Source organism: Macaca thibetana, chromosome 5 (genome assembly GCF_024542745.1).
Source record: "Macaca thibetana thibetana isolate TM-01 chromosome 5, ASM2454274v1, whole genome shotgun sequence".
NCBI lineage: Eukaryota > Metazoa > Chordata > Mammalia > Primates > Cercopithecidae > Macaca > Macaca thibetana.
The window spans coordinates 50,840,637-50,866,743 of NC_065582.1; the positions used below are offsets into that span (position 1 = coordinate 50,840,637).

General features: G+C 42.6%; 1 long non-coding RNA gene across 2 annotated transcripts in view; it reads left to right on the plus strand.

Annotated features, from left to right (window-relative positions):
- Positions 1–25,763, plus strand: part of LOC126954629 (uncharacterized) — a 163,313-nt gene extending 137,550 nt beyond the window's left edge. Inside the window, exons 3-4 of one of the 2 annotated variants that reach the window (XR_007725668.1) lie at positions 1,150–1,191; positions 24,469–25,763. This is a non-coding gene — a long non-coding RNA (uncharacterized LOC126954629). Of the gene's footprint in view, positions 1–1,149; positions 1,192–1,383; positions 2,599–24,468 lie in introns of those variants that run through there. The other variant, XR_007725667.1, reaches the window with a different exon arrangement.
- The last annotated feature ends 344 nt before the right edge of the window (positions 25,764–26,107 follow it).

The window sequence follows — 26,107 nt, forward strand, 5'->3', positions numbered from 1 at the left end:
CTGTTGAAATCATTCTTTGGAGCTGAAATGGCCTTCTGAAGAATCATTATGGCCACAAAATCTTGGAACTCATGAACATTTGTAAACAAAAATGTAGAGATGTTGAATAAATGATATGGGGCAGAAAAACTAGAACCTTAGAGGAAACCATAAATGATGTATTACATTAAATTAAATGAAGGGGTGGCCTGCCCCTCCACACCTGTGGGCATTTCTTGTCAGGTGGAATGAGAGACTTGAGAAAAGAAAGAGACACAAAGTATAGAGAAAGAAAAGTGGGCCCAGGGGACTGGCGCTCAGCATACAGAGGAACCGCCAGGCACTGGTCTCTGGGTTCCTTCAGTATTCATTGATCATTATCTTTACCATCTCGGAGAGGGGGAAGTGGCAGGACAATAGGGTCATAGTAGGGAGGTCAGCAAGACGTATGAATAAAGATCTTTGTGTCATGAATAAGTTTAAGGAAAAGTGCTGTGCTTTGATGTGCGTATATGCAAACATCTCCATAAACATTTTCAGTGCATAAAGAGCAGCATTGCCGTGCTAGTGGCACGTCCCACCTCCAGCCCTAGGCGGTTTTCTCCTATCTCGGTAAATAGAACATACAATCGGGTTTTACACTGAGAAATTCCATTGCCCAAGGACAGGCAGGAGACAGATGCCTTTTTCTATCTCAACTGCTAAGAGGCCTTCTTTCCTCTTTTACTAATCCTCCTCAGCGCAGACCCTTTACGGGTGTCGGACTTGGGGACGATCAGATTTTTCCCTTCCCACGAGGCCATATTTCAGACTATCACATGGGGAGAAACCTTGGACAATACCTAGCTTTCCTAGGCAGAGGTCCCTGTGGCTTTCCGCAGTGTTTGTGTCCCTGGGTACTTGAGATTAGAGAATGGTGATGACTTTTCACAAGCATACTGCCTTCAGGCACTTGTTTAACAAAGCACACCCTGCACAGCCCCAAACCCATTAAACCTTGAGTAGACATAGCACATGTCTCTGCAAGGACAGGGTTGGGGGTAGGGTTACATATTAACAGTATCTCTAGGCAGAAGAATTTTTCTTAGTACAGAACAAAAAGGAGTCTCTTATGTCTACTTCTTTCTACATAGACACAGTAACAGTGTGATCTCTTTCTTTTCCCCACAGTTAAATGTAAGATGGAAGTTCCACCATATTCCACACTGAATTGTAAGTATATACCAACATATTCAGTAATCAATGAGGCACATAGTTTCTGGCATAGAGGTATAGATGCACTTCTTATAAGCTACTGAATGAATAAGTTAAGACAGCGATTAGGCCATAATCAGTTTGTTCCACCATTTTGCTTTTTATTTACATTGAAACATTTTTACCATTTTTTCCATTTTAATGTTTCAGAGCACACAAATGATGTGAATTCCAAGGTATCTGACAGCAGAAAATTGGTGGTGAGGCTTACGCAAAGAATAGAGCTTTGTGAAACTGAAATCTCACAACAGACCTTTATCGTCATTACAACATAAGCAGATCTTCAACAAGCATTTGCTACTGAAACATACAGTGATATGTACTGAGTGGGACCAGCACAGCAAACAATAACCCCTGGAGCCGTCACCCTATTCTTGTCTAGCGGGAACCTTGCTCTTTCAACACCCTTTTTGGGAACAACAATTTTCCTTGATTTTACTTCCAAGAAACAGGCTGTCTTTACCAAGCCATGAGACTTGACAGAAGATTGTGAACCTTAGCTGCTGTTTTAAAATTCAGACATTCGCTTTATGCTCTAGTACCTAGAGAGAGGGGGACAAATGAGGCAGACTTTTCATGTCCATAAAGTACAATAGGCATTAAAGCTAATGTGCAGAGGAGAGATTTGGGCTGTGTACTTGGCTGCTGCAGGACGGGCGCCACACCTTTCAGTTGTGCCTTTGCTAATGGAGAGGCAGGGACCAGGTAAATGCTCCCGTGGGAGGGGGTAGAGTTACCACCCACTGGCCTCATCTAGGAGTCAACATATAAAAGTGGGTGCTTAGTAGAGTCAGCAGGTCTGATTAATACCCTCTAGGCAGTACTTATGAGGCAGTTTGGGGCCCATCAAATGCCTTATAATAAAGTACAATGGTGCAATTTGTATTTTTACTGCAGGCCAATTAAGAAGGGGGAGAGAGAGTAGTAAGTAAAATGACATGTCCTTGCAAAGCAGAAACAACAGTCATAGCAGCAGGAGCGGGAGAGAGGGGTTAAGGAAAGGAAACAGCCAGCTACTTAACAGCAGTTAAAAGGGCCAGAGCTCTCATGTCTTATTGCCTACCTCCTGCCGGAAATTTCCCTTTTCCTGCTGGTTTGTATGGCAGTGGGTATTTTCAAAGGGGAATAATCTGTGTGGTAACATATGTTCATCCAGACAGAGATGGGTGAGTTTAAAGTCAAATAGTATTTTTTTTTTTAAAGTGCTGTTTGAAGAGCACTTGACATTCTTATCAGAATTCTGTAAGGCTTGCATTCTTGGGTTTTGTGATTTAGCCTTCCTAACTTACATCTGTTTCTAGTCTGCCTTTTTATTTTTTTATTTTATTTTTTATTTTTTATTATTATTATTTTTTATTTTTTATTTTTGAGACGGAGTCTGGCTCTGTCACCCAGGCTGGAGTGCAGTGGCGCGATCTCGGCTCACTGCAAGCTCCGCCTCCTGGGTTTACGCCATTCTCCTGCCTCAGCCTCCCGAGTAGCTGGGACTACAGGCGCCTGCCACCTCGCCCGGCTAGTTTTTTGTATTTTTTAGTAGAGACGGGGTTTCACCGTGTTAGCCAGGATGGTCTCGATCTCCTGACCTCGTGATCCGCCCGTCTCGGCCTCCCAAAGTGCTGGGATTACAGGCTTGAGCCACCGCGCCCGGCCTAGTCTGCCTTTTTAAAACCAGAAAAAAAAGATTTTGGAAAACTTTACCATTTGGTTATTATTTTTTCCAGTCTTCATTGAAGACAAGTTTTTATAAAACGTGGGTTTATAAAAACGTGCCCTTTCATGTTGGGATGTACTAATCACTCTGAAATTCTCTCAGGACATCTTCTCACCAGGCTGTATCTTAAGTTACTGTTGTCTTCTCTGGGTACCTGGATTGCTAGACAATAGGAATAAGAAGAGAGAGATGTAGAAAGGAGAAGAAAGCAACAGAGAGGGAAGTAGAAAAGAGGGTGTAGGGAAATAAATCAGGGACTACTTTATAAAGTGGAAGAGAGACAGGAAGGCGGAAAGGCAGCATCGGGAATCAATGTAAAATGACAGTAATTTGAACAACCAAAAATAACATCTTCCTACTTAAAACAAATGGTAGGAAATAAACTAAATACTGTTGACTGCCTTTGGGGAGAGGAAAAGAGAAATGGATAGGGTAAATATTTCAAAGTTTGTGCCTACTCAAACGTATTTATTCACTTATGACATGATGATGAACTCTGACAGAGTGAAAAAAAGGAGAAGCAATTTTCTAGGTAATCTAGGTCCCAAATCCTACTGTTGGTGGGGCAGGGGGTGGGGGGGAAGCACTGAAGGCAAGAATAGGGGTGAAATATCAATTCCCAGCTGGTAGTTTACATTGATGGAATTCCCTGAATATTTTCTCATGCATCTCTCCTCCCTCCCGTTCTATTTTTACTTTCCTTTTTGAAAGACAAATTTTAGCTTTATTTTTTTTCCTGATTATAAAAATATAACCCAAATATCAGCCTTTTCCTTTCCTGTCTCAAGATCCTCATCCTCTGGAATACTTGGGGAAGATGGTGTTTGTCTTGTCTTACATCTGTTTCTGAGTCGTCCCCCTTGCAGCCTGAGTCATGCACAACCCTTGGTTCTGGGTTAAAAGGAATAGTCAGGTGAAAAGAGAAAAGGGGTGAGTGTTATCTACTTCTCACGATCTTACTCCCGGGTTGTAATGAAAGTGGATCTCAGAACTAATTCTACCACCTAGGCAGATATTCAATAAAGAAACAACCATTAGCAAAACAATATATTTAACCTGTTCCATAAATTCATTGAAGTCCTGTAAGTTTTCCTCTTGGGGGCTGTAACTGTTGGAACCGAACTGTCGATTCCTTCCTGGGCAGGGGTCGCCGAGAAGGATCACCGACACGAGATTCACAGCAGAGAGTTATTTATTACTAGCGCGCTAGGGTCCCAAGCTCTAAGTTGGCCCTGGGACCCCGACTGCTTGTTACAGGCTGTTTATATAGGCAAACACAAGTTCAAACACAGCTTAGGGCGCGAAATTCAAACAAAGCTTTAGGCGCAAAATGATTGGGTCTAGCTATGGCCTGAGCAAGGTGTCTTATGCTAATTGGTTAGAGCAGGACCTTATGAGGTTTTTTTTTTTTGGAGTTGTTGATTCCGGGAACTTCGAGGCAGGGTGGGACCCCCGGAATTGGCAGGGTGGGACCCCATGAGGTTGTTTCCCGGAATTGGCAGGATGGGACCCTATCAGGGTGGGACCCTATCGAGGCAGGGTGGGACCCTATCCAGAGCCACCTGGTGTTAATTTTTTTAAGTTCTTTTTTTATGAGGCCTAGTTTCTAAGTTTTATGCGGCCTAGTTTCATAACCATAACTTCATTGAAAGGTTCACTTGGGGCAAACCCTATAGCTCAAACAAGATTCGCTTACCCTTAGAGCTGGGAATAGGCAACCGGAAGTCTTTAAACTGATGGCTGAATGCAGGACTCTTTTGGGATCAACCCTGAAAATGCAGGCCTCGCGACTCTCTAAAGACTTTCTTTTCTTTTTTTTTTTATGATGTTCATGCAAGAGGAGGAAGCGTCTCTGAAACATTTTAGCCACTTTACAGATCTTGAGTTCCACAAATTTCACCAATGATTGCCCGTTTCTAATATCCATTATGTTCATTAACAACCATTAATTTCTCCTATGAAAACCCATTTCTGAAATTCAGTATGCTAATTAGCAAAACCTTTCTTGTTGATTAGAGATGTGGATTACAGAAGGGCTTTTAGTAATCGCCTCTGGAGTGTGGCCTTTTTGATAAAATGCTAGCTGACTGCCCCAGGGTGTGGAGTTCTGATTAGAACAATTGTCTCCTCCTAGGGTGTAGCCTAAACTGTAAAGAAAAAGTCACAACAACCACGTAATCTATATCACACTATATTTGCTGAAGTATTTAGTAAATTACAGATACCACAGCACATGTGAATACAAATCTTTACACTGTTGGTTGAAATGGCCATATAATATTAATTATGTACTGTAATAACACACTCCCATTTGTTGGAACTTCAGGTTGTTTCAAGCTTTTCACTATAATAATTAATGACGTGAGGATCCTTATTTTTACTCACCTGTTTAGTTCCTTTCTTAAAATGAATTCCTGGAAATGGAATTGCTGGGTCAAAGTTATGCATGTTTTAATTGTGATACATGTTGCTAACTGCTTTTCAGAACAGTTATTCTTCAGATGGAAAGCATATGAGAATGTGCATTTTCTTGTACAGTTATCAATATTTGGTATTGTCAATATTCTTTTACATATATATGTAAAAGATACATATCTAATATATCTAATATATGTATCTAATATATATATATATTAGAAGATGGGGTCTCACTCTGTTGCTCAGGCTGGCCTCAAACTCCTTGGCTTAAGCAATCCTCCTGCCTCAGTTTCCCAAAGTGCTAGGATTACAGGTGTGAGCCACCACGCCCGGCCATCAATATTCTTAATGTTTGCCAGTCTCATGGTCATCTCATTCAGTCTCATGGCTTTAAATTCCACCTATATTTTCAGGATTTGTAAATGGACATCTCCAGCTCACAGATGGAAAAGTGCTTTGGAAATCTGCCTTGTTGCTCTCGCTATCCGCCATCTCAACTTGCATTCCTAGTGAGTATCTTAAAGCCGATGTATCCAAAACAAGACCCCTCAACCTCTCCCCGATGTTCCCCTTCCCCCAAATCTACTTCACTTGCAGCCTTTCCTTCACAGTTAATGGCCACTCTGTCCTTCCAGTTGGCCAGGCTGAAGATCTTGATGCCATCCTTGATTCTTATCTTGCAGGTGTCATTCACTTCCGATTCCCTGTTACCACAGAGCTACGTCACCTTCATCTCTCACCTGGATTATTGCACTAATCCCCTCATATTGACCTACTTCTAGAATAATCTATTCTCAGCAGGGAAGCCAGACTGATTCTAATAATTTGTAAGATAATATCTGTAGTCAAGACCCTCCAGAGCTACCCCACGTTACTTGGAGTAAGAGCCTGAATCCCTACAATGGCCCATAGGCCATAGCTGATGGTCTAGGTGACTACTTCTCCACCTATTACTACTTATGCTTACTGCTTACTACTGTAACCTATTTCCATGCTTACTCTTGTTTCCCACACCCCTCTGGCCACATGGGCTTCCCAACTGTTTCTGTAGCATACCAAACAGCTTGGTCCAGATCACTGCCTCCCAGGTATCAGCATGGCTCACTCAACTAGATCTGTCCTGATCATGCTATTTAAATTGCTACCTGTCTCACCTTCCAGCATTCCTATTCCTTTCTAGCTTCATTTCACTTCATAGCACTTGTTCCTTAATACATTATGCAGTTTACTTATTCATCTTATTGCTTATCTTGATCCAATAGAATGTAAATGTCACAAGGGCAGAGATTTTTTTTTCTGTTTTCTATAATCCTGTATTCTCAGCTCTTAGTACAATACTTGTCACATAATGGACACTTGAAAAATGTTTTCTAAAGAAATGAATAAATGGATTTGATAGGTAAAAAATTGAATCTCATTTTATTTGCATTTTTAATTACTAGTGGTGAGATTTTAATAATCTTGGTGTACAAAAGACCTTTCTGAGCTTAATAAAAAATTCACAAAGCATGAAGGAAAAAATGGACAGTTTTGACTTTTTAAAAATTAAAAATTCCTCCATAGGAAAATAATGCTTATCACAAACAAGATTGACAAATAGGAGCTCCACTTGTAATGCATACTTCAGAAATAAAGGTTAATAGCCAGAATACACAAAGAGTGCTTACCAGTCAATAAAAAAGATGAACACTATAATAGAAAGATGAATAAAGGAGAAGAACTGGTCATTCACAAAACAAGAACGCCATAGAGGTATCTGAAAAATGTTTACCATTACTTCACTTTTTCTTAAATGTGCTTTCTTTAAACCGGAGAGACTTTTCATTTCCTCTTGCTTTCAATTTCATCTTCCCTAAATTTAATTTCCAAGGAACTTTCTTATTTTCTATAATAACCACAGTGTATTTCCAGCTGTTTTTCCCTTAGCAAATGGGGCCCCATATCCTGTCTCCCTCGGTTTTACAACTGCTTCCCCCTCCTTCTTCCTCTTTCCCTCCAAAATACTCTATCATCATGGGCAAAACTCCCCAGAGCTGTACTGCTGGGTATGATCCTTTCCTTCACTCCTCAGAAAAAATTGTGATGTGAGGACCAACGCCATGCTTATATATTTAGTAGCAGTTTTATTACAAATATTTTGAATCACACAAAATGTGCAGATTTGCTATTTCAACAACGATAAAGACCTGCTTGACTTGCATAGCATTTAATGAGCAAACGTGCCAGGAATGCTGATTGACAATATTTGGCTGTAGAGTTTCCCAAGCTTATTTTACACAAAGTTTGTAAACTTATGCTCTGAAATTATTTCTCTTTTGTGCATGCCAAATGCAGTGCACTTGTCTCATGTAGGAATGAGCATTGTGCCTCATCCAGAACTGTGTATCTGCAAAAACAAGGCAAGATGAAATAGCAGAGGCCCATTAACCAGGAAAAGCAGGAGGGGAAATAAGTGGCAAGCAGAAAGAGCAGACTACTAAAGCCAAAAATGTTTTTGGGACTTTGATAATGAGTGATTCCTCTGGCAAACGTCTACTATCTAACTGGATAGACATAAATTATCCGAGACTAGGTAATTTATAAAGGAAAGAGGTTTAATTGGCTCGTGGTTCTGCAGTCTAGCTTCTGCTTTGCTTCCGGGGAGGCCTCAGGAAGCTTTTCCTCATGGCGAAAGGTGAAGGGGAAGCAGGCACATCTTACGTGGCTGGAGCAGGAGGAAGAGAGAGCAGCGGGGAGGTGCCACATGCTTTGACACAACAGATCTTGTGAGAACTTGTTATGCCCAGACCGTTTATTCCCCGAAGAAGACCACCAGAGTCCAGAGTCAAAGCTAAGCAGCAAGGATCTTTATTACAGGTTCGAACCTGGAACTCTCACTCGCTCGCGAAACGAGACGGGCAGGAGAGCTCCCCCACTGAGCTCCGAGCAGTGTTATATAGTCTAAGAAAAGTGGGCATAGAGTTATTATACAAATCAGATATATGATTGGCTAGTGTTTGAACAAGGCGATTTGGCTAACTATGATTGGTTCCCGCCATTTCTGATATTTCAGTTCAACCTTTGAGGCGGGAGAGCAGGTTTATGGCAGCAAGAGTTTATCTTACTTAAACACGTCTTGTGACCTTGCCTCAGAACTTACAAAATCTCTGGTACGTGCAGAAAAACAGATACTCACAGAACTTATGAAATCTCTGGTATGTGCAAAACAAAATCTCTGGTATGTGCAAAGATTAGAGAGCAGAACAAAGGGTGTAGCGCGGGGGGCGGGTACACATCTATCTTTGTGTCCTTTCAAACTCACTCACTATACGGTACCAAGGGGGAAAGGGGATGGTGCTAAACCATTCGTGAGAACTTCGGCCCCATGATCAGCTCACCTCTCAGCAGGCCCCACTTCCAGCACTGGGGATTACAATTTGACATGAGATTTGGGTGGCAACACAGATACAAACCATATCAAACCCCAACATTCCTAGAAGAGGAGTGTGGTAAGCAGAGTAATGCCCCTTACCCCTAAACATGTCTATGTCTAACCCCCGGAGCCCATGAATATGATATCTTACACCGCAAGAGGGACTTTGCAGATGTGATTAGGTGGAGGATCTTTAGATGAGGCAGATGATTCTGGATTATCCTGGTAGGACAATCCAATGTAATCACAAGGGTCCTTAGAAGTGAAAAAGGGAGGGCTGGGCGCGGTGGCTCAAGCCGGTAATTCCAGCACTTTGGGAGGCTGAGACGGGCAGATCATGAGGTCAGGAGATCGAGACCATCCTAACACGGTGAAACCCCATCTCTACTAAAAAATACAAAAAAAAAAAAAACCCAGCCGGGCAAGGAGGCGGGCGCCTGTAGTCCCAGCTACTGGGAGGCTGAGCCAGGAGAATGGTGTGAACCTGGGAGGCGGAGCTTGCAGTGAGCCGAGATGGGCCACTGCACTCCAGCCTGGGCGACAGAGCGAGACTCCTTCTCAAAAAAAAAAAAAAAAAAAAAGAAGTGAAAGAGGGAGGTAGGAGAAGATGGAATCATGGGATGGCTGGCTGGGGGTCACAGGGCAAAGCATGCAGGTGGCTTCTGGAAGCTGAAGCTGGAAAAGGCAAGGAAACAGATTCTCCTGTAGAGCCTCCTAGAGCCGACACCTTGGTTTTAGCTCCCTGAGACTGATTCTGGACTTCTCATCTCCAGAACAATAAGATAATAGATTTGTGTTGTTATAAGCTACTAAATTTATGGTAATTTATTACAACAGAAAGAGGAAATGACTACAAAGAGGATGAGCCCTGTTTATTTCTCTCACCACTGTTGCTTATCTCTAATATGGACTTGGATCATCTGGAAGGTAGGAGGTGTAGGAAGCAGGGCTCCTCTCAGGGGTGCCTGAGTCTCCTGACCACACTCTGAAGTCCAGGTCTCAAGTCTGGGAGCACAGCAAAAGCCCCCGTGGAACTTTTAAAGAAAGTGCAGATGCTCAGCTCTACTCCACACCTACTGCATTTTATTTTCCAGCATTGGGGGCCTAGTCATGAGTATATTATTTTTAGGTTTTACAGGTGACAGTGAGACTCCAAGACTTCAGAGGTGAGAGGGGGACTAAGAAACAGGTTCATGTTAGATAATTGAAGTTGCAGCTGCTGGTGGACAAACTGCTTTACCTACAGATGGGCCTTCCCAAAGGAGCACATGTCCTCCAGGTGAATAGGAAATCCCTTGTCCTTGCCCTGATCATGATCACAGAACAGTCCATGTGAACCAGAGAAGGAATTCACACCAAAACTGCCCCCCAAACACACTCAGGGGTAAGGCATGTTGAGATAGTCTGGACTCTACTGCCCTCAGGAAAACTTGAGGATGAAGTTCTTTCCATCTTCAGTAACTGACTCTGCATCATGTGGTTAGTTTTTTCCTTCCCCCACTTCATTCCCTCCCCCTAATCTTTAAATTAGAGAAGAAAAGAGTGTAATGGTGTACATCTCATACCAGTTAGAATGGCAATCATTAAAAAGTCAGGAAACAACAGATACTGGAGAGGGTGTGGAGAAATAGGAATGCTCTTACACTGTTAGTGGGAGTGTAAACTAATTCAACCATTGTGGAAGACCGTGTGGCGATTCCTCAAGGATCTAGAACTAGAAATACCATTTGACCTAGCAATCTCATTACTGGGTATATACCTAAAGGATTATAAATCATTCTACTATAAAGGCATATGCACATGTATGTTTATTACAGCACTGTTCACACTAGTGAAGACTTGGAACCAACCCAAATGTTCATCAATGATAGACTGGATTAAGAAAATGTGGCACATATACACCACGGAATACTATGCAGCCATAAAAAAGGATGACTTCATGTCCTTTGCAGGGACATGGATGAAGCTGGAAACCATCATTCTGAGCAAACTATCCCAAGGACAGAAAACCAAACACCACATGTTCAAACTCACAGGTGGGAATTGAACAATGAGAACACTTGGACACAGGGTGGGGAACATCACACCCTGGGGCCTGTCGTGGGGTGGGGGGATGGGGGAGGGATAGCATTAGGAGAAACACCTAATGTAACTGACGAGTTAATGGGTGTGGCAAACCAACACAGCACATGTATACATATGTAACAAACCTGCATGTTGTGCACATGTACCCTAGAACTTAAAGTGTAATAAAATAAAAAGAATGTAATGTTATAAATTAGAATTCTTTGAGGAAGAAACCCAACCACTGCTTTTATTTTAAAAGAAGTGAGAGTTCTCTTGAGAGTTGTCACTAGTTAGGCTCAGGCCAGGACAAAGGACAGCCCACAGAATGAATGGTCTAAGATGTTGGCTACAGCGGTGATTGTATGGAGTCATCCTGCTAAAACAATAAGCTGTAGGGAAGAAAAATAGAGCATTGGAGAGATTATTAAATGAAGTCCTACATAATCGACCCCTCACTATTTCAAAGATGCTGAAGTCAGATCTGCAAGTGGAGATTCCCAAGTGTTGGCAAGCTACTCTGTGGCTTCCAGTAGCCCTGGAGAGATGAGGAGCCTCTGCTTCCAGAGGGGAATCCAAGAAGGCAGACCCTGAGACAGCACTCAGTCCCTGCTGTGGAGACAGCCAGGAGAAGGGACCTCAGGATGAGTTAAGTGTGCTGGGGTTATTTGTATTTGACCAGGGGCCAACAGGGGTTATTAGATTTATGAAATCCACCCAATCAGCAGATAGGTTTAAAAATGGCTTAGAAACCAGGCACTGGGAAATTTAATGTTAGCATTTTCTTAGGTTCAGGAAAAAGGCTAACTGAAATCTTTCTCCTAGATTTGTACCCCATTTCTTGGTCATCGAGCTTTTCTAGACTTCTTGATCCATGTATTAGTTCATTCTCACACTGCTTCAAAGAAATACCCGAGACTAGGTAATTTATAAAGGAAAGAGGTTTAATTGGCTCATGGTTCTGCAGTCTAGCTTCTGCTTTGCTTCTGGGGAGGCCTCAGGAAGATTTTCCTCACGGTGAAAGGTGAAGAGGAAGCAGGAATGTCTTACATGTCTGGAGCAGGAGGAAGAGAGAGCAGTGGGGAGGTGGCACATGCTTTGAAACAAAAGATCTTGTGACAACTCACAAGTACAGTACCAAGCGGAGATGGGGATGGTGCTAAACCATTCGTGAGAACTCCACCCCCATGACCTGGTCACCTCTCACCAGGCCCCACCTCCAACACTGGGGATTACAATTTGACATGAGATTTGGGTGGGAACACAAACCCAAACCGTATCAATCCAGAACTTCAATTCTTGGATAAGTTGTTGGGGAATGAGAGAAAAGGGAAAAAAACCATGGAAACTCACCAAGATATGTTACTTATCCAAGTGGATAAATGTGTCATTAACATTTTCTTCAAGGAAGAAATGTTTTTTGTTTTTGTTTTTTTAATTTGCAGGAAAGAAGGACAGATTTGTTGGTTGATGGTTCTGTTACCATGGAAACATAGAGATTAAGAAATAAAAAAAGAAGTTCTTATGTATTAACTTTTTAGATATCCTACCATAGCCTAACTTTACCCTTGAGGCAGAATGAAAAAATAGTCCTGACCCAGGTCATCATTCTAAGCAGTTCTGTCATGAGAGGCAAGCTCAAACTCTTCTTTCTGTCATTTCTGCCTTGCAGATTGGCTGAATATGCACTTTAAATTCATGCTTTCATTGTGAATAGGTCACTTTGGTGCACATAGAAGAACCTTTAGGTTCTGAGTAAGTTTTGCAAAGTAAAGCATGTTGCTTATAGGACTTGGCTGAATAGACACGGGAAGACAAGTCATTTGGAATGGAATTGGTGACCAGACCACAGAGAATGTCTTAGTTCTTTCTGGCTGTTAGAGCACAATATCTTTGACTGGATAATTTATACACAACAGCTATTTATTGCTCATAGTTCTGAGGGCTGGTAAGTCCAAGATCAAAGCGCCAGCAGATTCAGTGTCTGATAAGAGATGGCTCCTCATAGATGGTGCCTTTTGTATGTGCTTACATGGTACAAGGGGTATGATAGCTAATACTGAGGGTCAACTTGATTGAATTGAAGGATACAAAGTGTTGATCCTGGGTGTATCTGTGAGGGTGTTGCCAAAGGAGATTAACCTTCGAGTCAGTGGGCTGGGAAAGGCAGACCCATCCTTAATCTGGGTGGGCACAATCTAATCAGCTGCCAGTGCAGCTAGAATATAAGCAGGCAGAAAAATGTGAAAAGAGGGCCTAGCCTCCCAGCCTACATCTTTCTCCTGTTCTGGATGCTTCCTGCCCTCAAACATCGGACTCCAAAGTCTTTAGTTTTGGGACTCAGACTGGCTCTCCTTATTCCTCAGCTTGCAGACAGCCTATGGTGGGACCTTGTGATCATGTGAGTTAAAATATATATATATATATATATATATATATATATATATATATATATATATATATATAAAATGTCCTATTAGTTCTGCCTGAATAATACAAGCAAGCAAACTCCCTGTTTCCCTTTTATAAGGGCATTAATCCCATTCATGAAGGTGGAGCCCTCATGACCTAATAACCCCTGAATGGCCCTACCTCTTAATACTATCACATTGGGGATTAAGTTTCAACACATGAATTTTGTGGGAACACAGACATTTAGACCATAAAAGTCAAGATTTCCAAGTGAACGCTTTATTCAACTATATAGATGTAATTAATTTTGTCTACTTTTTTTGTATGTGTGACATGGCAGAAACTGGGATGGGGTAAGTTATTTAAAAGTTTAATTAAATACTACTTTTGTAACTATGACTTGTGTGCTCATATTTAAATATCCCGCTTAATTCACTTGTTTGGAGAGACTGTATCGTATAGAGAGGGAGCCCGTCATGGTCTTTAAGATGAGCACAGGCTTTGGAGTCAGAATCGACATGGTTTTCGATTCTTGCGCTACCTCTAACTAGTTTGGTAACCTAGGGCAGTGACTTAATTTCTGTAATCCTTGATTTCATCACCTGAAAATGGGGATAATCATTCACAGTGATTCTATAAAAATTTAAGAAGATAATACTGTCAGGCCGGGCGCGGTGGCTCACGCCTGTAATCCCAGTGCTTTGGGAGGCTGAGGCGGGCAGATCACGAAGTCGGGAGATTGAGACCATCCTGGCTAACACGGTGAAACCCCGTCTCCACCAAAAATACAAAAAAATTAGCCAGGCATGGTGGTGGGCGCCTGTAGTCCCAGCTACTCTGGAGGCTGAGGCAGGACAATGGTGTGAACCTGGGAGGCAGAGCTTGCAGTGAGCTGAGATTGCGCCACTACACTCCAGCCTGGGTGACAGAGCGAGACTCTGTCTCAAAAAAAAAAGAAGATAATACTGTCTGCATGATATGCTTAGCTTGTTTCTCGACCCTAAGCTTTGGTAGCATTGCTGAATTATACTAATTGCTGACATATACCAAATGTATCGGTCACCTCCTAAAACTTCAAATGGAAGGGAGGACCCTTCTGCCCCTGAAACAAGGTTCACAGGGCTTCTATATTCCCCTGAGGGCCCCCAAGATCCCCATATTTCTGTTTATAGTTCTATTTGAAGCCAATTTAATACTACCATATTTCACTTTAATGCCGGTGCAAATTTGAAAATATTTCACCAAATTCTTTTAAATAAATGCACTTTTCTCTTTTATTTATTCAACAAATATGTATTGAATACCTATTATATGACAGGCCCTGTGCTAGATGCTGGGGATAAAATAATCAACAGGATAGAAATGGCTTCTGCCCTCATGGATGATGGAGTGTAGTATGGACAAAGCCATCAGTAAGCAGACAATTATAAGGCTGTGCTTACTCAGTGCTGTGGCAGGAGTACAGTGAGATGTCAGCATCTTGCTGGAGCTCCTAACCCAGGTTTGGTTGGGAGGGTTGTCGCTGGAGGTGAAATTATTTTTAAAGCCATCTCAGAGCTGGGGCTCTATTCTGGGGCCCTCTAACTCTGCTAGAGCTGCCTCGGAGTGTTAGACTTCATTCATTCACTCCTACATTTAATTCATTCATTCACTGAGTGAATGTGCCAAGCACTGGGAAAACTGGTGAGCAAAACAGACATGGCCCCTTTCTTTATAAAGCTATAGGCCTGTGTGTGTGTGTGTGTGTATGTGTGTGTGTGTGTGTCTGTGTGTAGAAATAGAGGAATTGGAGGAGTGAAGGGAGCTGAGAGATCAGATTCTGATTCACGAGGCCAATCCCTATTGCAAAAGTAGATTAATTGACAAGCTGTCACCATGATATACCATTAACCTGGCTCTAACTAAGAACATGTAATCTGATTTCATGTTCACAAACTCCACTTCTTATTATGGGTTGACTTCTCCCACAGGTCAGCCTAAGGGAAGAATAAGGTGGATAATGTTCCATTATGGTTCACGTGGCAAATCTAATTTTCATGGGAAATTAATACTTTGGGATTCTGGGCGTATACCTCATTGCTCTTCCTATTCTACCTCTGAGCTGGACCTGGGTCCCCTCTTGGTGTAATGAAGAAATGAGTTCTGTGGCTCGAAGGATGTGTCTCCTTTGGAGACAGCCAGTTGATCGTTCTCTGAAAGCAACACACTAACATTCCTGTGCTCTGAATAAGCTGGTTCCTTTTAAAAGAATTTTGACTTTTATTTTAGATTCTGGGGGTACATGTGCAGGTTTATTACCTGGGTATATTGTGTGACACTGATGCTGGGGTATGAATGATCCTGTCACCTAGGTAGTGAGCATAGTACCTAATAGGTAGCTTTTCAGTCCTTGCCCGCTACCCGCCTCTCTCCTGCAGGAGTCCCCAGTGTCTGTTGTTCTCATCTTTATGTCCATATGTATCCAGTGTTTAGATCACACTTATAAATGAGTACACACAGTATTTGGTTTTCTGTTCCTGTGTTAATTCACTTGAAGAAGCGGTTTCTTCCTCCTGTTAAAAGTCTGCACCCATGTGTCTTGGGGCTGTTTGGACTGACCCAACCTTTGCACTATAGGCTTGAAAATCACCTCCCTGGCTTTTATTAAATACATACATTAAATGTATATTAAGTATTGTTTACATTCAGAGGATGCAGCTGTCCTAATTGAATGAGTGTTTTCTAATTTTATTTTATTTTATTTTTTGCCCAAAAGTTGTTTAGAGCAAGCAGCCTATCAGAGTGGTGATGAGTGAGGTGTCAGGGGCCAGTTGAGCTGGGTTTCAGTTCCAGAGCTGCGGATGAGTAGCTGTGTGGTTACTCCCTGCTCTGTGCTTTAACCTCCTCCTCAGGCTGTTGGGAGGTGGTGTAAGTAGAGTGCACAGAATCATGCCTGCCACATGGAAGCACCCGGCAGGTGAAAGCTTATTAGTTAAAAAGGTCTGATAATCACTGGCATTGTGGCCAATTCCACTGTTCTCCAGAAGCTTTGCATCAGGGGTCTTGTATGCTTTTTAAACATTAAAATAAATAAAACCTTGAAGCTCTTATTCCAAATAGATATTCAATTTCTCTTATTGCAAAGAGTGGTGAAATAGATTCCTTAATCCGTCCCTGTGTCTGGGAGTCAGGCCTGACCGAGGGGCTGGAACGTTAGCATGTGCGGGGCTCGTCCGCGCCAGCAGCTGGGAGAACTCTCCAGCAAATGTGCAAATGTGCAAACGTAGTAAGTTTGTGGCATGTCACATCGTTTTCCCTCTCCATCTCTTCCCAATTGCATTTTTAAAAGTAATGCAGTTAATTTTCATGAGCATTTTAAGCCCAAATTAGATCTCATATTGTAAACACTGCAGAAGCTGAGAAAGATCTCGTTAACAAAAGCAAATTACTAAACTCTCGCAAATCTGAATCAGACCCATGGAATTCAAACTTGGATGAAGGACATGCCTACAAAATTCATTCCGGCTCCATTTCTGCAGGATGAAAGTGAATGCAGGCATGCTAAGCTACCAGCAGATCTGTGACTGTGGCACCTAATTGCAGCTGCCTTTAAACCTTGGGCAGGTCAATGGAGGCATGATGATCTCAGGGATATAATTTATCTTTTATGTATTTCTATGGTGTGATATATAATCCCTTGCTGAAAAGGGTCCTTGTGGATGTCGGCTTCTGCTCCTGGCTGTAACAGAATAAAGAACTGGTAAATAGGTGACTCTATTCATCTCTCTTTTGTCCTACATACTGTGGGCCAAGGGATGGAGCTACCCCTCTTAAGGCAGTGATGGGGGCATTCAACCCATAAATGATTCTGGATTTGCTTTATTCTGTGATTGGACTCAATCGCATGCTTCTGAAATCTTGATACACTATTATGATAGTCTCGAATAGCCAGAGAGCTGTTTTCCACTTTGTATCTGAAGTCTTACTTTCTCTGCTCACTCTTCAGATAGCTGAGCACCTCAAATAGGGTGGGGTAAAGAGATTTGAAGAAGCAATCATGCTATCTTGAGATGCAGAAGCCAGGGAGGTGAAGAACTCATTTTGTCTGTGTCTGGACACATTAGAAGCCTTCTGCTTAAGTGAGAACAGTCAGGCAGTCAGCAGGGGTTTATGGGAAAACACACAGCAGGTTATAGGGCAAAACCTTGCTCTAAACATTTCAAGTATGCATTAAACAATGAACAGGGTTTCTTGACCTTGCAGTCTGTTGCCTTTTCTGCCCCCTAACTATTTGTAGATTTGAAGTACTGAGGGACTGGGATGCTCCCAATAGGAAAATGGGGAAAACGCAGCCAGGTGCCATGGCTTAGGGTAGAGTAGGGGAAAAAGCTATCCTTGAGCCAGGCATTTCTCTGCATTTTCCTGCTTGGTACTAGGGTTGCAGCACTGTAGGGCCACTCATGGCAGCCCCATGCCAAACGCAGCAGAGCTAAGCAGAACCGTGGTCTGTGGTCTCGCACATCTCGGTACCCTCCTCCCAAAATGGCAGGACGCACTCCCTGGACTTCCCTGTTTTGTCTCCATCAGCTTTCTCGATGTGTCTTCAAGGCTGCATGGCACAAATACCTCCTCCTGTTCTGAAATCCATTTACTTCCATTTTCTCTTCCTGACCTCCCTTCCTCCAGGTTCCTTTCTTTTCTAATCATTACACAACTCAGGCAGACAAATAGCCGGCATGCAAGCTATTATGTAAGTAAATATGAGAGTCCACTGAAAAGGTCAGCAATTGCGAAGAAAATAACGGGCAAAACTTCAAGGAGGAGGTGGGCCTTGAGCTTCTGTGAATAAAATGGGAGGGATGCGGTTGGCCGGTGGAAGGAGGAACGATACACGTGGCCCAGGGATGAAGGCGCAAGCCCAAGAGTTTTAGGATTGCATCCTGCCTTCCACAGTTATTAAGTTCCATAGCCTTGGGAAAGTCACTATACGTCTCTTGGACTCAGGCTTCTCATCGATGAAGTGGGGATAATCACACCTGGTTTCCACTGTTGTTAGAAGGATAATGGTTAATGAATTAGCAAATTAATTTGATACATATTGATGGTTAGGTGCTGTGCACTATGGTAGGCATGCAAAGAATCAGACCCGTGAGGCTTCTAGGAGCTAACAGGAGAGAGAGACAAATAAGTTTATGAACCTGTAAGTAAAACTAATATGTGCCATGAAGCTTGCAAACAGCATGACAGAGTCAGCAGTTTTCACAGGGTGGTCAGGGAAGGTTCCCTGAGAATGTGATATTGTCTGTGTGGCACTGTCACAGCTCCTGGCACAGGGTAAAATGAGCTCTTTGTAGTTCCTTTTATCCCAGGGACACTTGTCTGAGGACAGGAGAATTCGGGAAAGGCTATGTGAGAAAGGGGCATGTGGGAGCCACAGGGATTGCTGTACCGTAGACTTCCCTGTTCTCTCTTTATGCCCTTTTTCTTTCTAAAGGGACAGGTTCACATACAAGGCTCAGGAAGAGGAAGAATTTGCTCTGCAATTTGCTGGTTTGTCATGTGTCCTTGGCCAGAACATCCTCTCCATCCCTTCAGTCTGCTGTCCACCACTGTGATGGGGTAAAGAGGATGCCTGTAAATCATCTTAAGCCTTAGACAGAATGCAGGCATCGCCGTGGAAATATTAATAACATGGCTGCTGGGCTTTGAATTCATGGAATGTTCTCTCTGAAGTGCTCTGAAGAGAGGCGGTAATAGGGTTTGGCATTATTTTCTCTCAGGAGAGAAAGAGGAGCGCAAAGGCATAGATGGCATTTGCTAGAAATTTCATGGGTAGAATCAGCCAGGCCTTCCACGTAGGCCCCTGTTGCCAGTTCAGTGCGGTAACCACCAGGTGGTTTGCTGTAGGGGACATCTGGATGGCACCCTCCTTCTCCTCTGGCTACATCCTCCCCGTGCCGTCCAGGCTCCATGAGTTTGTGCCCCGGGAATCCTGTCAGGCTTGTCACTTCCCCAGCAGAGGCAGACAGGGCTGCACCCTGCATGCTGCAGTCAGAGGACTGGGGAGCAAAATGGATATTTTTTTTGTTTGGCAGTTACAAACTCCTTCATCATGAAATGCATTATACAAATCGGGTCAGACATCAAATATTTTTAAAAACCCATCTCTGATTTAGACCCGGCTATCACCAAAGGACAACAGGAAAAGTATTTTTCAGAAGGTTTAGGGGACCAGGACAGGAAAGGGTGAAGAGCCAGGATTTTCCACTGGATCCTTCTGAGAGCTCTTGCAGGAGGTAGATGAATTCCTTGGTCAAAAGTGGGTGTGGCAAGTGTGGAAAGGCCATGGGAGGGCTTCAGGGCCTCAGGGGTATCGGGTGAAAGGTGGCAGGGCAGATCAAAAGCTTGCTCAGGGGGTTATTATTATTTTTGCATTTGGTTAAAAATTGACAAACTAATTGCTGAGCCCATTGTCAGAAAACTGGCAACCCATTAGAGATGATTGTAAGCAATTTCTCTCTATTATTCCTAATGAGACTGATGCAGCCTCATCTTCTGTACTTAGTGCTCAGAGAAATGAGGGTTTTATCTGTTTCTCTAACTCAGCCAGAGAGCATCTGCTGCACTAAACCTGCGTGGGGCTGCCGTGCAGGCCACAGGGCTTTTCGAATATTCTTGACCTCAGCTGGGAAGATGGATGATTTGTTTGTCTGATTGCCTGAGTCTCTTGCCGCCTCTTCATTTTCCACCTTCTCTTCCTTCCAAACACCCTTCTTACTCCTGGCCAACTCTCAAGATACAGTTAATCTAAAAAGCAGGAAAGCAAAATTGAATAGAAAAACAAAACCAAACTCTTTTAGAAGTGAAACTTTAAATATTGAAAGCTGAAGCTTCTTGGATTTGAATATTTCAGTGGGGTTTAGAAAAGACCAAACTATTCCTTCAAAATCACTTAGAATATTTTCTACTTTTATATCACTTAGAATATTTTCTACTTTTAAATATTGGAGTAAATACTTATATATAACTAGACTATCCAGGTTCTTGAATAGAAAAGAGAAAGATGTCCAATATCCCTTCAATCTGGGATATTGCATCTCAGCCCATTTTTCCTGAGCTGGTCCAGATAGAGTCAATATTTCTAAGTTCAGTTCAGAGGCAGGGTTTTCTATGGCACATCAGACACCCTTGTTTCCCCCCTTGGTGAAGGCCTGAACATTGTCTTCTTCTGTCAGTGGGAGGGAAGTTTGTGTTCTAGGACACCTTCCTCACACCCTCACCTTTCCCACGGTCTTCCATGATTAGAATGCACTTTTCTCTTCCTTTTTTTTAAGCAACAAAATGAGTTCTGGTTCATCTGTAGATATGCAGACAAGGAAGTCCATTTTAGTGGATTTTCTGTTTCATTTTAAAACCAATTTCTGTGTCAATTGCCTACTATTTGCAAAATCTTAAGGATCATAAGAAATGATAAACAATTAAAGTGGTTGCCAAGCCAGTTAACATGAACACATTTTATCATTCCAATGTACTCTGTGATGAATCCTTAATAATCTTTCCTTTAAAAAATAAGATGTTCAATATCATCAGTTATTTCGTTAGGGGTTGGCACCTATGGCTATAAAGTATGTGTCAGATTCTAATTACACACAATAATATCACTAACTTCGAGCGTTTGGCCACTGCTGTATTGTGAGTTTTTGAAAATGGAAAATGACAGTCATAATTTCTTTCAGAAAGGATTTGGAGACTGTATTAGTTTTCTCTAGCTGCTGTAACAAACGGAGTGGTTTAAAGCAACACAAATTTATTGTCTTATGGTTTTGGAGATCCAAAGTCCACAATGGAACTTAGCTTGCTAAAATCAAGCTGTCAGCAGGGCTGTTCCTTCTGGGGCTCTAGAGGAGAATCTGTTTCTTTGCCATTTCCACCTTCTAGTGGCTGTTCAGGTCCCTTAGGGGAGACCGCTTATATTTTGAAAGCCAGCGATGGCACTGTTCCTACTTCTGCTCCTGTCATGGCGTCTCCTTCTCTGATTGAGTCTCCTGCCTTCATTTTAGAAGGACCCTTGTCATTACTATTAAACTCACATATATAATCCAGGATAATCTCCTCATCTCAAGGTCCTTACCTTAATCACACTTGCAAAGTCCTTATGCCACGTAAGGCAACATATTCACAGGTTCCAGGGATTAGCATGCCGACATCTTTAGGGAGGCTGTTGATTCTCTCTATCACAGGAACAAAAAGCAAAAGTAGACTAGAAGATCAGTTTTTATGAATAAGCAAAACCAGTACACTTTTGGATGCTTTTTATTTTTTCTTTGAAACAGTTGTTTTCAGTTCCATACAGGCTTGAAAATGGCAAAAACATTAATTGAATTCCTGTTCAACTGTATGGTTCGTGATTTATTTCACATGTATGGAAATATGGTAGCTTTGTTAGGATGAAAAATTTACTTTCCAATCTTCTTTTAAAGGTCAAGTGGCAGAGAGGACTGGTTTTAAATGCAAGTTATCCACATGGAGCAATTAAGGAGAGATAGAAAGTGGTATAGATTTTAACATGTGACATGGGCCAGATACAAGCGGAGGATAATTGACTAAGATATTAGCTGATTTAGGAAAATTTAAATCCTACCTTTGGGAACACACTTGGATTAATATATATTTATTGTAATTCATTAAAAAATCCTTCTCTTCTAAGCTATTTTATCATTACATTTGCAATTTGCTTCTCTTTGCAGCCAGACATAAACACCAAGAGCCAATCTCAGAGGTAAATTCTTGCCTCGGCCTCCTTTTTGCTGTCAGTGGGCGGTGTTGACTTAGAGCCCACTTTCAGAGATGTATTGAAATTCCATATTAAGTTAAAGGATGCTTTGTAATGTTCGATCTCTCTCCCAGAACAAACAGACCTGACACGGTCCAGGTATCCTTCCCTTTCTTCCTGATGTCATTTGTGCTTTCAGAACTTCCCCTGCAGAAATTGCTCTTGGTCATCGGCTTAACCATTGGGGCATTTCTAGATTTTCACTGTAACCTGATTCCCCTTTGGTGTAGGAGGGAGGGAGATTTCAAATGTGTCTTGGGAGATCCTGGCCTGGTGGAGAGGAGGCGCTGCCCTCCCCGTGCATAGCTTGTGGAACGTTCGGTATCTGCTTCTCTTTCTCTTTCTGCTGGTGGCAGAGGGATGCTGGGTGGATCAAGCGGAGCAGGCAGACCCTCTTTAAGCCGCATGCCGGTTCCTTTAGGCAGAAACACAAGCCTTTCTCCATCCCGCGCGCTCTCCTCCTGTGGCGCTTTCAGGCGATAAAGGGGAACAATGAAATGCAACCTGTTGGTGCTGGCATCTGCTCAATGGCTGTAGCTTGTGTGGAGGCAGCTGACTGTGCTGGCACCTCTGCCTGGGCTTGGCAAGACCAGAGCACACACCATTCTCACCACGGCCTGGAACGGGACCCGATGACAAGTGGCTATAAAATGATGACAGAGAGAGGCAGGAATCATGGCCCAGGAGAGGGAGGGGAGCAGGAGTCAGCACCAAGAACAGCCATGCAGTTTAGAAGAGGTGAAAAACAGGGAAATGTTAGTTGCTTGCATTTTTTTGTTGTTTTCTTTCTTTATCTCTTTTGCTTATTTTAGTCAGGTTGTTCTTGTCAGGGCAGAAAGCTGTGTAGTAATCTTGAGGCCGTCTTATCCTCTGATTTAGTGGATGCTTCTGTTTAATGAATCACTTCATGCTGCTTACTGATGGGGCTTTCAAAGGAATGGCTTTGGGGTAACAAGTACAATTAGAAATGTTCATCAGCAATTACAAGTGATACTCTTGATTTTGGTTGGCTGTGATCATTGTTTATTGGTTGGGGAGGGCCTTTCCATTATCAGAAATATCCTTCTAATTTTGGAGAAAATCGAGGAAAAGCATTAACTGATATGTTTATTTTTTTATAGCTTTATAATGTTTGCGAAGTTCTGAATAGGAAATCTTCTCAATGGAAATTTAACATTTGGTTAAGTGTTACTCAATGGCTCTCAAAATTCGGTGTGCACGGCATTACCCGAGAAGCCTGGAAAATGCAGAATTCTGGGTCCTATCCCCAGAGTTTTGAATTCAATAGATTCGGGTGGAGTCTCCAAATTCGCATTTTTAACAAATTCCCAAGTTACCCTGATGCAGGTGGTAGGGATCATGGTTTGAGGAAAACTACGTTATATGCCTGGACTTCTTAGCTAATTATTTTCTGATTAGCTCTCCCGCCAACGCCCCCCCACGTGTTTTCATTTGATGTAACTTTCTCTAAGCTAGTAGTTGTGTTTTCATGCAATTCAGGAAGGAGGCTGCTGACAGTGCGGTGCATCACCTGCATTGTTGTTTTCAGAGCTTTTGGTCTTAGGTTTATTCCCAGTACAAAGATTGACGGATGATCTGAAATCAAATACATTTGTCTGGGAGTGGAATGTCTGTCAGACCCACGCATTGATTTCCTTGAGCTTGAGTTCTCGGTAAATGCCTTTCCAGTGAGAATTCCAATCAGGATTCTAAAGGTTATATGAAATAGGCTTGATTTCTGGGCTTCCTCCAGGGAGCTTGCTTAATTTTTATAAGCAAAATTAACTCAACCACCACGGCTTGTTTTGTAATCAGCACACAGTTCATATTTTAGGAATAAAATGTTATGTTGATTAGTGTGTGAAACAGGTGATCCAGAAAATATCTCTGTGCTGAGAATCTTTAAGGAAGAAATATTTACACTCCAGAGCATGAAAAGATAGCAAAACGGAATCTAGGCAGAACCGAAGGGAAGGAAGCTCCGCTAGGAGAGATGCCCGATTTCTACAAGTGCTCTCACACTATTCGACCACCAGGGGGCAGCATTGCACTTTGTTTGGAAAACGGCCTCTGCGGCAAGCAGCCCTTTAAAGGAAAATAACATCTAAGTGAGCAAAGCTAAAAACCAGAACATTAGCAAGAACCAGAAAACCAACAACACAGAACCCAAACTCTCTTTGTTATAATGTGCCGCCTTTGCTTTTCTTGGTACACAGGTTTTAATATTGTAGTATTAAGACTCTCCAGGGCATACTTTATCGGTCCATTAATACATACTTAGGGGTGGTGGATGATTCAGTGAGATTATTTTTCATTTTTCTTACTTTTCGTTTGTCTCTCTCATCTCATCTCACTTGTCCTTGTCTTTGTGTCAAACAACTACTGTCCTATATCTACTTCTTTCAGGGCAGCGAGAGGCCCAACAGGGGGCTGCACCTTGCTACTGGCTGGTCATTTTGTGGAGCCAGATGGATGTGTATAGAGCCTGGCTGGAAAGCTGTCTCCTTCTTGGTGTAAACCCAGGTTCACAACGTGCATGGTTCTGGGAAGTTCCTGGGGATTATAGTTATTTTTAATGCACCCTCACAAACACTTTTATAGGAGTCAAGCTGTCATATTACAGAAAGTGATGCAAAATAAATATATGCTAACATTTTGTATTTTTAAAATTGACTCATATGATTAATGGATAAAGTGTGGTTGAATGAAAAAACCTGAGCATGAGTGTTAGGAATATAAATTCCACCAATATAGGGATCATGTCTGTTTGTTCAGAGATGATACATCAAGCTCCCAGAACTGTGCCTGGCATGGCAGGCCCTCAATTAATGTTTGTTGAGTGAATTAACGAATTTAAACACATGTTATGACCAGCTCCCCCTTCTCCTACCTTGGCTTTGCGTTTGAGCAATGATTAACTTGGGAACTGAGGCAAGCCTGGGGAGATTTACTTAGCTTCCTTGCCTGTCTCAGTCACTGTCTCTCTTGTTTCGGGGCTTAGTGTAAGTACAATGACTGAGAGTTTCTTGAAGGAAAGTCCTAAATTTTTTTTTTTTTTTTGAGACGGACTCTCACCCTGTCATCCAGGCTGGAATGCAGTGGCACGATCTCAGCTCACTGCAACCTCCGCCTCCTGGGTTCAAGTGATTCTCCTGCCTCAGACTCCCAAGTGGCTGGGATTACAGGCATCTGTCACCACACCTGATTAATTTTAGTAGACACAGGGTTTCGCCATATTGGCCAGGTTGGGCTCGAACTCCTGACCTTGTGATCCGCCCACCTTGGCTTCCCAAAGTGCTGGGATTACTGGCATGAGCCACTGTGCCCAGCCCATAGCTAATCTTTAAGAACAACTGTAAACCCTAAATATTTTTGTTTCTTTGAAATTTGCATGTAACGTTACATACAATTACAGCATTAAAGCTGCCTTTCTGAGGGAGTTTCATTAAGACTAGACTTGAAGATTTCTTGGTACTCATGCCCTTCTATGAGGAAGCTCTCCTGTTTGGCTTCCTCCTCCCTTTTCTTCTCTTGCAAGAAACAGGTTGGGAAACTTGACTTTGAACAGGAACAGGGCAGGGAATAACAGGCACACGAAGATTAATTACCCTCGTTGGAATCCAGTTTGACTGGGCAAGGTGAGACAGTTCAATTATTTAATCATATTGGTGCTATTGGCTTCCAAATCCTTAAGTGCCAGGATAGCCCTTCCTTTCCATTTAATTTATTTATTTATTTATTTATTTATTTATTTATTTATTTTTTTGAGACGGAGTCTGGCTCTGTCGCCCGGGCTGGAGTGCAGTGGCCGGATCTCAGCTCACTGCAAGCTCCGCCCCCCGGGTTTACGCCATTCTCCTGCCTCAGCCTCCCGAGTAGCTGGGACTACAGGCGCCCGCCGCCTCGCCTGGCTAGTTTTTTGTATTTTTTAGTAGAGACGGGGTTTCACCGTGTTCGCCAGGATGGTCTCGATCTCCTGACCTAGTGATCCGCCCGTCTCGGCCTCCCAAAGTGCTGGGATTACAGGCTTGAGCCACCGCGCCCG